Raw genomic sequence first — 16113 nt, 5'->3', positions numbered from 1 at the left:
TATTATTATTATCATTATTATTATTATTATTATTATTATAAAAATTCTATAAAAAAATCTAAATTTTTATTTGTTGAAGGTGCTTTCACAACAAATAATGTTTTTTAAAGTGAAAAATAATATTTATTTTTATATAAATAATTTATTTTGAATTTATTTATATAAAACTATATTAATGTAAAATTGTATACTATCTACATTTCATAAAAGTTCTGTTATTTTCCCAAAAAAAAAAAATACTGATATTTTATTATTCACAATTTTTTTTCCAAGCCAAATTGTATTAATCAAACGTAAATTTAATTTAAATAATTAACTTTTTCTAAAATAAGGGTATGTCTAACTAACAATTTTTTTCTTCATTTTCAGCATATTTTTTTCTCATTGTTAACATGCTTATTTTTTTGTCATCAATAACATTGTTATATAAATTAAGCTGAAAAAAAAAAATAATATTTTTAGCTAAAACATTATAATTAAGTAATAGTATAGGTCTTTCACAGCTAAAAAGAATTTTTCATATGTTAATTGCTTGAATTTTATATATCCTGAAAAATTGTTAATTATATATGTTAGCAAGATGAATTTTTTATTTAAATAATGTACCTTTTAAATAAGATAATTTCACTAGTCCAGAGCAATCTTTGAAGATTCCAGAACAAGTTTTCTGAACCTGCTAAACAGATTTTTTTCACAGATCATAATTGTCAATAATTTTCCTGAGTTGTTCTTATGTTTAGGAGAATACAAATTATAATTTTACCAAATTAATTATAGTTTGATAAAATTGCAGTTGTCTGTATTTCCTTAAGCGTAGTGAAAATAAAAACTAATAATAAATAATTTTTAGAAATAATAAAAATAAAAATATTGAATTATTTAAATTAGTTATAATTTTTGTATTAAATTTTGTCTTCCCAACAGTAATAGGTGTATAAGAAAGAAAAGTGATATCATTCACAATAATAGGAATATGTAAAAGAATCGTGGCATCATTTCTACTTGGATATTTTTGTTCTAATTAGTGTTATTAAATCTAGTTGGATGAATTAATCGGAAAATAATTTGATTGGTAAATCATTAAAAACTAATTAAATATATATAAATTAATTAAATATGACATTTATTCATATAAATAAACTTAATTAATTAATTTTGAATTATTTAAAACAAAATTTTCAATATTTAAGAAGTCATATTTACATAAATTTTAGTATTATTTTAAATTTATATAAAAAGTATTTAATTTTAAATATTATAATTAAATTTTTTCTAATATTTGTAAATAATAGATATTAAAATAATAACTGTTAAGCTAATTTAATTGGTAATGACTTTAAATATTTTCTTTTTATAAATTTTGAATTAAGTTATTCTTGTTAATAATAAAAAAAATAATATTTTTATTGACTAAGATAGCATTTCGTATAATTGAATTCTATAAAATTTTATGAAATTCTACGTGTAAATCTAAAATTTTAGTGTTTAGTTTAAATGAAAATTTATTTGAAATTCTTGATAATCAATTTCATAGAATTTATTATAACTGAACTAAATTTTATCAAAGTTGATAAAATTTGTAAATAAATTTTGAAATTAAAATTATATATATTTCAAATAATAAAATTATTCTCTTATTATATGTTATTTTATTTTATTTTATTTTTTTCAAACGTAAACTTTATTTCATTTGAAATGAATTTTATATTTAATATAAAATATATCAAATAAAAACATTCATTTATAAATAAATTTTATTTATTTATAAATAAAATAAATTTTACCATAAAATTAAACCAAGTTTAAATCGATTAGTCACATTCAATTACAAATTTAGACTAATTTTGAAACTTAGTTCCCCGCTTCAACCAACTTATTCAGTCCAACTTCAATAACACTGGTTTTAGTAATTTAAAAAAATAATAATAATTTTTACTTCAATAATATTAAAATTGTTTAAAATTATTTTTGAATAAAAAAAAAGTCAAATTAACAAAAAGAATTAAAATTTTACGATATTTTAATTTTATTAATAGAAATTTAAATTTTAATATTAATTTCAGCTATTTGATCATTCGTCGTCAAAATTATTTAAATTGAACAGGATTTTTTTTTCCTTAATTTATAGCTTTTCAATAAGAAATATTGCCCTAATTTAATTTGCTTGTCATATTCATTATACCATGTTAGCGACTGCATATGTTTTACCTATTAAAAAATTTTATTACATGATTGCATATATTTTTATCTATCATAAAATTTTATTGGTTAAAAAATTAAAATAAAGTTGAAAATTGAGAATTAAATTAATAATTTTTAAAAAAAATTAATAAATTTTAAAATTAACACTAAATACCGGTGCTTGTCCAATGCACCAGCCACCAGGTGCTTTTTTTTTTTTTTTTTTAAATTCAGCCACTAGGTGCTAAACCATTGCTAATAATTATTATGACATTTTATATTTGTAGGATTTTATATTATAGACAAAAGAAGTGCTTAAATATTAAAATTCAAATATTAACTGTTAATCTTTGGTTTAGGGTTATAACAAAATCTTCAATTAGGCAATTACATTACTATATAATAAGGGAGACCAACCCAATTTCGGAAGGAAGATGCTTTCCCCATTGAAAATCCAACCGTTGAGTTAGGCCCATATATTTTTTGCCTTAGTCTACTGGATCCGCATACACAATTTTCTTTGAACACTCTCTCTCTCTCTCTCTCTCTCTCTCTCTCTCTTTATATATATATATATATATATATATATATATAGATGTAGCGGAGTAGTTGGAGAGTCAAATACCACCTCTCTTCATCTACTTTTATGAGCAGGAATGGATTACCACTTTCCTTTGAAAATTCGATCTCAATGGACCCCAAAGTTGAATAATCGCCCGCTTACAAGCCTAATATATACATATATTTTAAGTAAAATTAACTTTAATTAAAATTTTAAATATAACAATTATTTTTTTATATTATTAAATCAAAATTTATTAATAAAACTCTGAGATATATTTATCACAAGAGTTTTTTTTTTTAATTGTATTTTGATGATTTAACAGTTTAAATTCATTTAATGTGTGAATGATAAATTAAAATTTAAAAATATTTTTATTCTAAAATGTGCATGTGATTCTTATTTTATTATTAATTTTACACGAAATATTATTGCTAATTAAATATATAAATATGGGACCGTACAACGTGATAGTCGATATAAAAAAAAAATCATATCATATCATATTGAATACAACACCTATATGTAACGTTTATCATGTGGGTGCCCTCCTACACAAATTAAATCTACTGATTTGATGGAAATAACATATCTAATCACTTATTATTACTCATATTTATTAAATTAGTTATAATAAATTTCATTTTTTTATATTTTAATAATTTAAAATTTTTTATTTTAATTGAGTATCAACTATTAAACTAAAATTTTCCAAAACTTTTATTATTTAAGCAGCATATATTTAATCATTATATTAATTCAATATTACTCAATCAACCTTTTAATTTTGATAACAAAAATAAAATGAATTATTGATTAATAGAAAAGCATGCATGCATATATTATTCCCATCCTTCTTTTCTTATGAAGTTATATTGTTTTATGTAATATATATATATATATTACTTATTGCATGAGAAAAACATTGCCTTGATGATAGTGTCATTCCCATTTTTTAATGTCTGATTCTTTACAAAAAGCAAATATCAAGATTCAAGATTGGCTAGCACGTTTAATTCATTCCTTGACAGTAGTGCTTGTCAATTAGGGTTGATCGACATGTTTCCCTCTTAAAACATGATTCTTGATTTTCTCTCTTTTTCATGCAAATTTCATTATATTATTTTAAATTTAAAAATTATTTTTTTAAATATTATTTTAATTAAATATTATATGAAATTATATATATTTTTAAAAATAGACATTAGTGATAATTATACTCTTTAATAAAATTATAATTTTATCAAGATACATTAATTTATATAAATGGAATACATACATTATTCATAATAAATATTTATTTTTAACACGTAGTTAATTGAGGTCATGTGTATTATGATATAATCAATTTAAAAGGAGTTATCTTATTTTAATAAAATGAAAGAATTATAAAGTTTAGAATTGTTAGTGGGTGACTAGAAACGTCACTCTCTGGAAGTCAATCATTAATTTCGAGAGCAATTGCAGGAAAATCCAATCTCTGACTCTGACCAGGTCCTTAGCGTGCAGAATTGTCATTTCAGAACTATTGGCGGATTTCAATTTCATTTGATGCATATTCATCACTCTCTCTATAATTCACACTACGTCTACAAAGAGAGAAGAAATATGAAGTCTCAACTATAGCTATAGTGTAAAGGTTTTTGGGACCTATTCCAAGTAATGCATCTAAAACTATATAATTTTTCTTAGTCAGTTGAATGCCTTTCACTATATATTTTATAAGTTAGTCAATTCAATTATGGCTATTCGATATATTTTATTTTGAGTAAGGATTTGTTCAATTCAAAATTCAAACTCTTTTTTTTTTTTAATTTATTTTTGGGAAAAAAAAGCTTGAATATTCAAAGCTATTTTGCACAGCCATATGGGAAAAGGACTGTTGATTTTGATAAAGCTTGTTGCCATTAAGAAATATTGGTATATGAAAAACTTCTTCAATTGTCATATTATCTCAAATTTATTGAGTGTTTATTTGGTAATATAAAAAGTAAGAGTTGCCCCTTACCCGTCTACAGTGTAGTCGAATAAGGCGTGTCACATTCGGTGTCAGAGCACCCTATCTTCTTTTGTTTTATACCGTATTAATTCAAATTCTATATATTTATATTATCCCATATATTAATTTTTTTTATCACATCTTATTTTTTGTGGAGATCCAGACAGAGTCTCCTCTATTATATTAGCGTATGACGAGTTCTATTATTTACCTATTAAAAATAATTCATATCCATTTCACATTCCATATGTCATATCTTGTCATCATAATTCTCGTTACATCATTGTTTACAATCATTTCAAGTAAAATGAATATTTCATTTTATTCATATAAAATTTATATACAATAATTTACAATTTATTTATAATCTCAAAATAATTTACATCATTTACTTTTTTACAATGATCAAAATACAAAATCTAAATATACATGGGTCCTATCAAAATGGATTGCTGAGGTGACCATACACAATGACAGATTTGATCCAAAATCCTATATAAGCACTACTGCTACTGCTGCTAGTGGTGGTCTCTTATACTCACGTGTGGTAAAACCAATACGCTAAGCAATTTGCTTAGTGGTGCATAAATAGGAGTAAAAATAACTAAATAATTAAAAATAATTATTCTATGTACAATCTCATGAATTTTGAGTCATTTATATGTTTATTGAACTTTGGAAGCAATTTAATTAATCAGGATATTTTCTGTTCACTTATTCCATATTCAATCTTATTAAATACTTATCAGTAATCTCTCCATGTAATTATTTAATTTTAAAGCTCATTACTCGTATCTGTGCCCTGGTAACCTATGACAGACTATAAAGACTAGATACACAGGAGTATACTAGTTAGATGTCCGTATGTCTATCACATATACATCGGTCATGTCAGGCACAAGGCCAGTTGGCAGGCATAAAACCAGAAATAAAATCAGGTACAATGGCCAACGGACAGGCATAAAGCCAAAAGAATAATCATATCAGACATATATTGTCTATCAATGATCATTTATATGGGCAGTACTACAATCTGTAGTCCCTAATTGGTATACTAATCGATCCAAACTATATACATAAGTCTAGGTATACATTGGGCAATTTTAGTATCATTAAGTACTTATAGTTTCATTATTTCATGTTATGTACTATTTGTATTTCATAGCATTTTTCATGTTACTTGTGATGGGAAATATAAGTCCCACATGCATATTCATGTCACTTTTATATTTAGCAAGTCATTTTGGTTAATTACATATCATATGACAAGTCATTTTAAGAACCTTTCTCAAGGTCCAGATTTAGTGTTTTAAATTCACCTAGCAAATTGGTCAAGATGTGGCTACTATTTGACCACACTTCCTTCATGGAAGTTTTTCTTTTATGTCTTATCTTTGTTTTTCTTTTTGAATCAAGTCATTTGAAGTTTTATAACTCAAGTTATGGTCAAATTACCAAAACTAGTTTAGTGCCTCTTTCTGGTTTCAGAACCAGGCAGATTCTGGAGTCAATTTTTATCTAGTCATTTGGGCATGCTATAGTCAATTTTAGGCCTAATGTCCTTCATATGAGTTGTTCTCCTATGTCTTAGGGCCACTCAGATTCAAGAATCATAATTTTTCAAGTTATGTAGGGTGAGTTATAGCTAATTGACTGACTTTGACTCATGAACCCTATGCCTTCAGAATTTTAGGTTCAAGTTAGTGTCTTTGGTTCCTATTTTAGGGTTCTTACACTCAAAATTTGAGAAAAGTTTCTAAATCAAAGTTGGAGTCCTGTTTCTTAGGTTTCCATAATAGTTTGGTTCATCATAATTGGAGTTTCCTAGTGGGAGATATGGTTTAAATACTGTTATGGGGTCAGTGGTTATTTAGTTCAATTTTAGGATTTGGCATACTAACTTGTGCTAACAATTTGACCAAATTCTATTAGATTATGGGTTTTGGTCAAAATACCAAAGTTGTAGTTCTAGGTCTTATGACAATTTTGGCTTTGGTTTCACTATATTTGTAGTTTTGTGCACCAAGTTATGATATTTTTATCAAAACTGGTCGGGTAGGTAGAAATCCAGAGTTTCAAGTTAATTTTGGTTCTGGACAAAATTGTTGACCTAAATTTTTCTAGCAAATTGGTTAGGTTAGAGGCAGAATTAGACTCTATGTTCTTCATGAAAAATGTGTTTCTATGTCTAACCTTTCAAATAGTTCAAGAATCAGATCATTTTGACCTTCTTAGAGTGAGTTATGGCCATTTGAACATTTACTATTCATATTGTCATTTTTCCAAGTCTAGCATGTGATTATCCGAATTCAAGCTAATTTTAGGCCAAGTTAGGTTCATTTTCTGGGCAGGGTCTCTTCATGAAAAACGTGGCAAATTATCCTAGGTTTCATCTCTAATTAGCCTCACACCAATTGGAGCAACATAACTCTACTTATGGCCATAAAAGTACACTGAACTCAAAGTCCAGAATTCCTGCATGAAAACAACACTCCCAATTTCTCAATTCCACCTAACTCCCAAGCTTCAATCACATTCATGGCACTTCAAATAATCAATAATCAACCTCAACAACATTAATTTCAAGCTACAATACAAAATTCTCAAATTGAGATAAGAACCCTAACTTCCATAATCATCTTTCATGCAAGCATATACCAACTCATACCAATCAACTTATCTATCACATATACTCGTCAATAACACTAATAAACAAATCAATTTTATCAAAAATCACCAAACCCTAAATATCCTCATGGCTGCCGAAAATTCATCTCCCTTTATACTCATTATTTTCTTTTATTTTCATGCAATATCAACTTATTTCAACTCAAATTCAAAGATCAAAGAAAGGGGAAAGCAAGAATATACACTAACCTCTTGTGACCAATTTCAAGCTTTCTCAAAACTTTAATTTCCTAGCTTTTCTTGGCAGCCAATCACTTCTCCAAGGTGTAAAATAAATTTTTAGTGAAGGTAACTATGGGTTTTAGGGTGAGAAGCTTGGGGAAATCAAGCTTGTTGTGAAGAAAATGGTGAAAGCTCTCTCTCTCTCCCATGAAGTTCGGCCAAGTGAAGAACAAAGGAAGAAGATGAATTTGATTAATAAAATTTTGTCCATTTGTATGTATATTTATCCTAATATATTTGTATTAATTGTTTAATGATGTAATTTTGTCATCATGCTTAAGTCATAATGAGGTAATGCTTACGTAATAATTATATTTTCATTTCATTTTCTTTCTTTTCCCATTTCCATTACACAATTCATAATTTTAATTTATTTTATGTGTTTTAATCTCTCTCATTTTAATTGAAATTTAGGTAAAAATTCAATCCTGAGGGTGAAATGACCAAAATGTCTTTCATTGAACTTATTGAGTTATAATTATCTGTACCGATTGACTAAATTTTTTTATATTTTTTTTGGCATTTTTATTGTTATTTTGACCTCATAATTTCCCCAGTTAAATCCCAATATTTATCTTACAGGGTTCCCCATGAGTCTGATATTGACAACTGTCTTTACAGTCGCTTCTCGTTAGGGTCATCCATCGCCGTGACTTTCGGCTCATTTAACCAATTGATATTTCTTTTCTTTTATTTTTCCTTAATTTTTCTTGGTCTTTATTCAATCAATTTATGTCTCATCACTCTGGTTTGAGTATAGTTTCATACATTCTAACTGTCTGAACAGACGTTAGTAATCGAAACAGTAGAATGTACGGACTACCTAAAGTGAGGGCGTTGCAGTTTCAATTATAATAACGTTCTCCCTTTTTAAAATTTTCAAAATATTAAAAACTTATTAAACAAAATTTCAATTTTAAATTGAGGGATTAAATATAAAAAATCAAAAGGATTAAAACTATATAAAGTTTTTGGCCTATTGGTAAAAAAAAGTCAAATTCTGAAATTAAAATCATATATATTTTAAGTAATAAAATTATTCTCTTGTTATTTATTTTTTTATTTTATTTTATTTTTTTCAAACGTAAACTTCATTTCATTTAAAATGAATTCTATATTTAATATAAAATACATCAAACAAAAACATTCATTTATAAATAAATTCTATCATAAAATTTATTTACAAATAAAATAAATTTCACCATAAAATTGAACCAAGTTTAAATTGGTTAGTCACATTCAATTACAAATTTAGACTAATTTTGAAACTTAGTTCACCGCTTCAACCAACTTATTCGGTCCAACTTCAATAACACTGGTTTTAGTAATTTAAAAAAAAAATTTACTTCAATAATATTAAAATTGTTTAAAATTATATTTGAATAAAAAAAGTCAAATTAACAAAAGAATTAAAATTTTACGATATTTTAATTTTATTAATTGAAATTTAAATTTTAATATTAATTTCAGCTATTTGATCATTCGTCTTCAAAATTATTTAAATTGAACAGGATTTTTTTTTCCCTTAATTTATGGCTTTTCAATAAGAAATATTGCCCTAATTTAATTTGCTTGTCATATTCATTATACCATGTTAGCGACTGCATATGTTTTACCTATTAAAAAATTTTATTACATGATTGCATATATTTTTATCTATCATAAAATTTTATTGGTTAAAAAATTAAAATAAAGCTAAAAATTGAGAATTAAATTAATAATTTTTTTTTAAAAATTAATAAATTTAAAAATTAACACTAAATACTGGTGCTTGTCCAATGCACCAGCCACCAGGTGCTTTTTTTTTTTTTTTTTTTTTTAAATTCAGCCACCAGGTGCTAAACCATTGCTAATAATTATTATGACATTTTATATTTGTAGGATTTTATATTGTAGATATGACAAAATAAGTGCCTAAATATCAAAATTCAAATATTAACTGTTAATTTTGGTTTAGGGTTTAAAACAAAATCTTCAATTAGGCAATTACTTTGCGCCTGGCATTACTATTGAAATTACTATTAAAAAAAATAATTTTTTAAATATACTAATTATAAAGTATTAAAAAATAATTAAAAATTAAATTTAATCAATTATAATTATAAAAATATTAAAATAATAAAATAAATTTTTTAAAATTATTTTTTTTTAATAATATTTAAAATAATATTTTTATATAGAAAAAAAAGTTTCAAGATTTCAAATTCAATTGCAAAACAGGCTATATATTATAAGGGAGACCAACCCAATTTTTGAAGGAAGATGCTTTCCCCAGTGAAAATCCAACCATTGGGTTAGGCCCATATATTATTTGCCTTAGCCTACGTCACTTTCCATTGAAAATTCGATCTCAATGGACCCCAAAGTTGAATAATCGCCAGCTACAAGCCTAATACATATATATATTTAGTAAAATTAACTTTAATTAAAATTTTAAATATAACAATTATTTTTGATATTATTAAATCAAAATTTATTAATAAAACTCTGAGATATATTTATCACAAGAGCTTTTTTTTTTTAAATTGTATTTAGATGATTTAACAGTTTAAATTCATTTAACGTGTGAATAACAAATTAAAATTTAAAAATATTTTTATTCTAAAATGTGCATGTGGTTCTTATTTTATTCTTAATTTTACACAAAACATTATTGTTAATTAAATATACAAATATGGGACCATACAATGTGATAGCCAATATAAAAAAAAGAAAAAGAAAAATCATATCATATTATATTGAGTACAATACTTATATGTAACGTTTATCATGTGGGTGCCCTTCTACACAAATTAAATATGCTGATTTGATGGAAATAACACGTCTAATCACTTAATTATTACTCATATTTATAAAATTAGTTATAATAAAATTTATTTTTTTTATATTTTAATAATTTAAAAATGAGTTTTTTAATTTAAAATTTCTTATTTTAATTGGGTATCAACCATTAAACTAAAATTTTCAAACACTTTTATTATTAAGCAGCATATATTTAATCATTATATTAATTCAATATTACTCAATCAACCTTTTAATTTTGATAACAAAAATAAAATGAATTATTGATTAATACAAGCGCATGCATATATATTACTTATTGCATGAGAAAAACATTGCCTTGATAATAGTGTCATTCTCACTTTTTAATGTCCGAAATCTTTATAAAAAGCAAATATCAAGATTCAAGATTGGCTAGCACGTTTAAATTATTCCTCGACAGTAGTGCTTGTCAATTAGGGTTGACACGTTTCACTCTGAGATTCTTGATTTTCTTGGGTTCTTTTTTTCTTCTTCTTTCTCCCCTTTTCAGAATAAAAATGAAAAGTATGATTAGTGTTAATTGCTGAATAAATAAGTGGTTAAGTCATTTCACACGTTAAAATAATTAATTAAATTAATATTATAATTTAATTAACTTAAATTCTCAACAATAAGACAGGCCTCATGAGATTTTTAAGATTATGTAGTGTATATTTAATTCAATATTAAGTAATATAAAAGCATGCATATTTCATTCTATTATTTTAAATTTTAAAACTATATTTATTATAAACATTATAGGACTACTATCAAATAAACATTATATATTTATAATAAAATCGAATCCTTAATATAAGGATAAAAAAAATTATATGCAAACAAAAACAAAACCAAATAATTAAATATCATATGAAACAATGTTGTTTCTGTAACATGGAGTTAACGAGGTAACGTATATTCTGATATAATCAAATTAAAAGGAGCTATCTTATTTTAATAAAATGAAAGTATTATAAAGTTTAGAATTGTTAGTGGGTGAGCAACTAGAAACGTCACTCTCTGGAAGTCAATCATCAATTTCGCAGAGCAATGGCAGGAAAATCCAATCTCTGACTCTGACCAGGTCCTTAGCGTGCAGAATTTTCATTTCAGAACTATAGGCGGATTTCATTTTCATTTGATGCATATTCATGACTCTCTCGATATTTGACACTACATCTACAAAGAGAGAAGAAATATGAAGTCTCAACTATAGCTATAGGGTAAAGGCTTTTGGGACCTATTCCAAGTAATGCATCTAAAACTATATAATTTTTCTTAGTCGGTTGAATGCCTTTCACTATAAATTTTATAAGTTAGTCAATTCAATTATGGCTATGCGATATATTTTATTTTGAGTATGGATTTGTTCAATTCAAAATTCAAACTCTTTTTTTTTTTTAATTTGTTTTTGGGGAAAAAAAAGCTTGAATATTCAAAGCTATTTTGCACAGCCATATGGGAAAAGGACTGTTGATTTTGATAAAGCTTGTTGCCATTAAGAAATATTGGTATGTGAAAAATTTCTCCGATTGTCATATTATCTCAAATTTATTGAGTGTTTATTTGGTAATACAAAAAGTAAGAGTTCCTGTTACGCCCCTTATTCGTTTATAGTGTAGCCGAATAAGGTATGTCATATTCGATATCAGAACACCCTATCTTATCTTGTCTTATACCGTATTAATTCAAATTTCATGTATTTATATTATCCCATATGTTAATTTTTTTTATCACATCTTATTTTTGTGGAGATCCAGACAGAATCTCCTCTATTATATTAGAGTATGACGAGTTCTATTCTTTACCTGTTAAAAATAATCATATCCATTTCACATTTCCATATATCATATAATGTAATCATAATTCTCGTCACATCATTGCTCACAATCATTTCAACTAAAATAAATACTTCATTTCATTAATATAAAATTCATATACAATAATTTACGATTTATTTATAATCTCAAAATAATTTACATCAATTACTTATTTACAATGATCAAAATATAAAATCTAAATATACATAGGCCCTATCAAAATGGATTGCTGATGTGACAATATACAATGGCAGATCTGATCCAAAATCCTATATAGGCACTACTGCTGCTGGTGGTGGTGGTGGTGGTCTCCTGTACTTACACGCGGTAAAATCAATATGCTAAGCAATTTGCTTAGTGGTGCATAAATAAGAGTAAAAATAACTAAATAATTAAAAACAATTATTCTATGTACAATCTCATGAATTTTGAGTCATTTACATGTTTATTGAACTTTGAGAGCAATTTAATTAATCATGATTCTTTCTATTCACTTATTCCATATTCAGTGTTATTAAATACTTATCAGTGATCTCTCCATGTAATTATTTAATTTTAAAGCTCATTATTCGTATCTGTGCCCTAGTAACCTATGACAGACTATAAAGACTGGATACACGGGAGTATACTAGTTAGATATCAGTATGTCTATCATATATACATAGGTCATGTCAGGCACAAGGCCAGCGGGCGGGTATAAAACTAAAAATAAAATCAGGTATAATGGCCAACAGACAGGCATAAAGCCAAAAGAATAATCATATCAGACATATATTGTCTATCAATGATCATTCATATGGGCAGTACTGCAATCTGTAGTCCCTAATTGGTATACTAATCGATCCAAGCTATATACATAGGTCTAGGTATACGTTGGTCAATCTTAGTATCATTAAGTACTTATAGTTTCATTATTTCATGTTACGTACTATTTGTATTTCATAGCATTTTCATGTTACTTGTGATGCGAAACATAAGTCCCACATGCTTATTCATATCACTTTTATATTTAGTAAGTCATTTTGGTTAATTACATATCATATGACAAGTCATTTTAAGAACCTTTCTCAAGGTTCAGATTTAATATTTTAAATTCACCTAGCAAATTGGTCAAGATGTGGCCACTGTTTGGCCACACTTCCTTCATGGAAGTTGTTCCTCTATGTCTTATCTTTGTTTTCTTTTTTGAATCAAGTCATTTAAAGTTTTATAATTCAAGTTATGGTCAAATTACTAAAACTAGTTTAGTGCCTCTTTATGGTTCCAAAACCAGGCAGATTCTGGAGTCAATTTTTATTTAGTCATTTGGGCATGCTATAGTCAATTTTAGGCCTAATGTCCTTCATATAAGTTGTTCTCCGATGCCTTTATTCTCCTGTGTCTTAGGGTCACTCAGATTCAATAATCATAATTTTTCAAGTTATGTAGGGTGAGTTATAGTTAATTGACTGACCTGGACTCATGAACCCTGTGCCTTCAGGATTTCAGGTTCAGGTTAGTGTCTTTGGTTCCTATTTTAGGGTTCTTATACTCAAAATTTGAGAAAAGTTTCTAAATCAAGGTTGGAGTCCTGTTTCTTAGGTTTTCAGAATAGTTTGGCTCATCTTAATTGGAGTTTCCTAGTGGGAGATATGGTTAAAATACTGTTCTGGGGTCAGTAGTTATTTAGTTCAATTTCAGGATTTGGCATACTGATTTGTGCTAACAATTTGACCAAGTTCTATTAGATTATGGGTTTTGGTCAAAATATCAAAGTTGTAGTTCTAGGTCTTATGACAATTTTAGCTTTGGTTTCACTATATTTACAATTTTGTGGACCAAGTTATGACATTTTTACCAAAATTGATCGGGTAGGTAGAAATCCAGAGTTTCATATCAATTTTGGTTCTGGACATAATTGTTGACCTAAATTTTTCTAGCAAATTAGTTAGGTTAGAGGCAGAATTAGACTCTGTGTTCTTCATAAAAAATGTGTTTCTATGTCTAACCTTTATAATGGTTTAAGAATCAGTTCATTTTGACTTTTTAGAGTGAGTTGTGGCCATTTGAACATTTACTATTCATATGGTCATTTTTCCAAGTATAGCATATGGTTACCCGAATTCAAGCTAATTTTAGGCCAAGTTAGGTTCAGTTTCTGAACAGGGTCTCTTCATGAAAAACATGGCAAATTGTCATAGGTTTCATCTCTAATTGGTCTCACACCAATTGGAGTAACACAACTCTACTTATGGCCATAAAAGTATACTGGACTCAAAGTTCAGAATTCCTGCATGAAAACAACACTCCCAATTTCTCAATTCCACCTAACTCCCAAACTTCAATCACATTCATGGCACTTCAAATAATCAATAATCAACCTCAACAACATCAATTTTAAGCTACAACACAAAATTCCCTAATTGAAATCAAAACCCTAACTTCCATAATCATCTTTCATGCAAACATATACCAACTCATGCCAATCTACTTATCTATCACATATACTCATTAATGACACTGATAAACAAATCAATTTCATCAAAATTTACCAAACCCTAAATATCCTCATGGCTACCGAAAATTCATCTCTCTTTATACTCATTATTTTCTTTCATTTTCATGCAATATCAACTTATTTCAACTCAAATTCAAAGATCAAAGAAAGGGGAAAGCAATAATATGCACTAACCTCTTGTGACCAATTTCAAGCTTTCTCAAAACTTCAATTTCCTAACTTTTCTTCGCAGCCAATCACTTCTCCAAGGTGTAAAGTAAATTTTTAGTGAATGCAACTATGGGTTTTAGGGTGAGAAGCTTGGGAAAATCAAGCTTGTTGTGAAGAAAATGGTGAAAGCTCTCTCTCTCTCTCTCTCTCTCTCTCTCTCTCTCTCTCACGAAGTTCGGCTAAGTGAATAACAAAGGAAGAAGATGAATTTGATTAATAAAATTTTGTCCATTTGTATATATATTTATCCTAATATATTTGTATTAATTGTTTAATGATGTAATTTTGTCATCATGCTTAAGTCATAATGAGGTAATGCTTATGTAATAATTATATTTTCATTTTCCTTTCTTTCTTTTCCCATTTCCATTACACAATTCATAATTTTAATTTATTTTATATGTTTTAATCTTTCTCATTTTAATTGATATTTAGGTGAAAATTCAACCCTGAGGGTGAAATGATTAAAATGTCTTTTGTTGAACTTATTGAGTTATAATTGTCTGTACCGATTGACTAAATTTTCTTATATTTTTATTGTTATTTTGACCTCATAATTTCTCCAGTTAAATCCCAATATTTATCTTACAGGGTTTCCCCACGAGTCTGGAGTTGACAACTATCTTCACAGTCGCTTTCCGTTAGGGTTATTCATCACCGTGACTTCTGGGTCATTTAACCGATTGACATTTCTTTTCTTTTATTTTTCGTTAATTTTTTTTTGTCTTTATTAAAATCAATTTATGTCTCCTCATTCTAATTCGAGTATAGTTCCAGACATTCTAACTGTTCGAACAGACATTAGTCATAAAAACAATAAAATGTATAAACTATATAAAGTGAGGGCGTTACAGTTTCAATTATAATAATGTTTTTTATTTTTAAAATTTTCAAAATATTAAAAAACTTATTAAACAAAATTTCAATTTTAAATTGAGGGATTAAATATAAAAAAATATAAATTTAATTAAAATTTATTTTTAATCATCCTAATTCATTTTAAATTTAGTTATTGTTATTTAAAAAATAATGATTAAATTAAATTTAAATTAAATAATTTTTATAAATACCCCATTTATTGTATTTTGTACTACGAAGAATTATTAAAAATGTAGTCCATTTAGATTCTGCC

The sequence above is a fragment of the Hevea brasiliensis genome, chromosome 9 (genome assembly GCF_030052815.1).
Source record: "Hevea brasiliensis isolate MT/VB/25A 57/8 chromosome 9, ASM3005281v1, whole genome shotgun sequence".
NCBI classification, from domain to species: domain Eukaryota; kingdom Viridiplantae; phylum Streptophyta; class Magnoliopsida; order Malpighiales; family Euphorbiaceae; genus Hevea; species Hevea brasiliensis.
The sequence above is the reverse complement of the archived record's forward strand: the minus strand, read 5'-3'. Positions refer to the sequence as shown.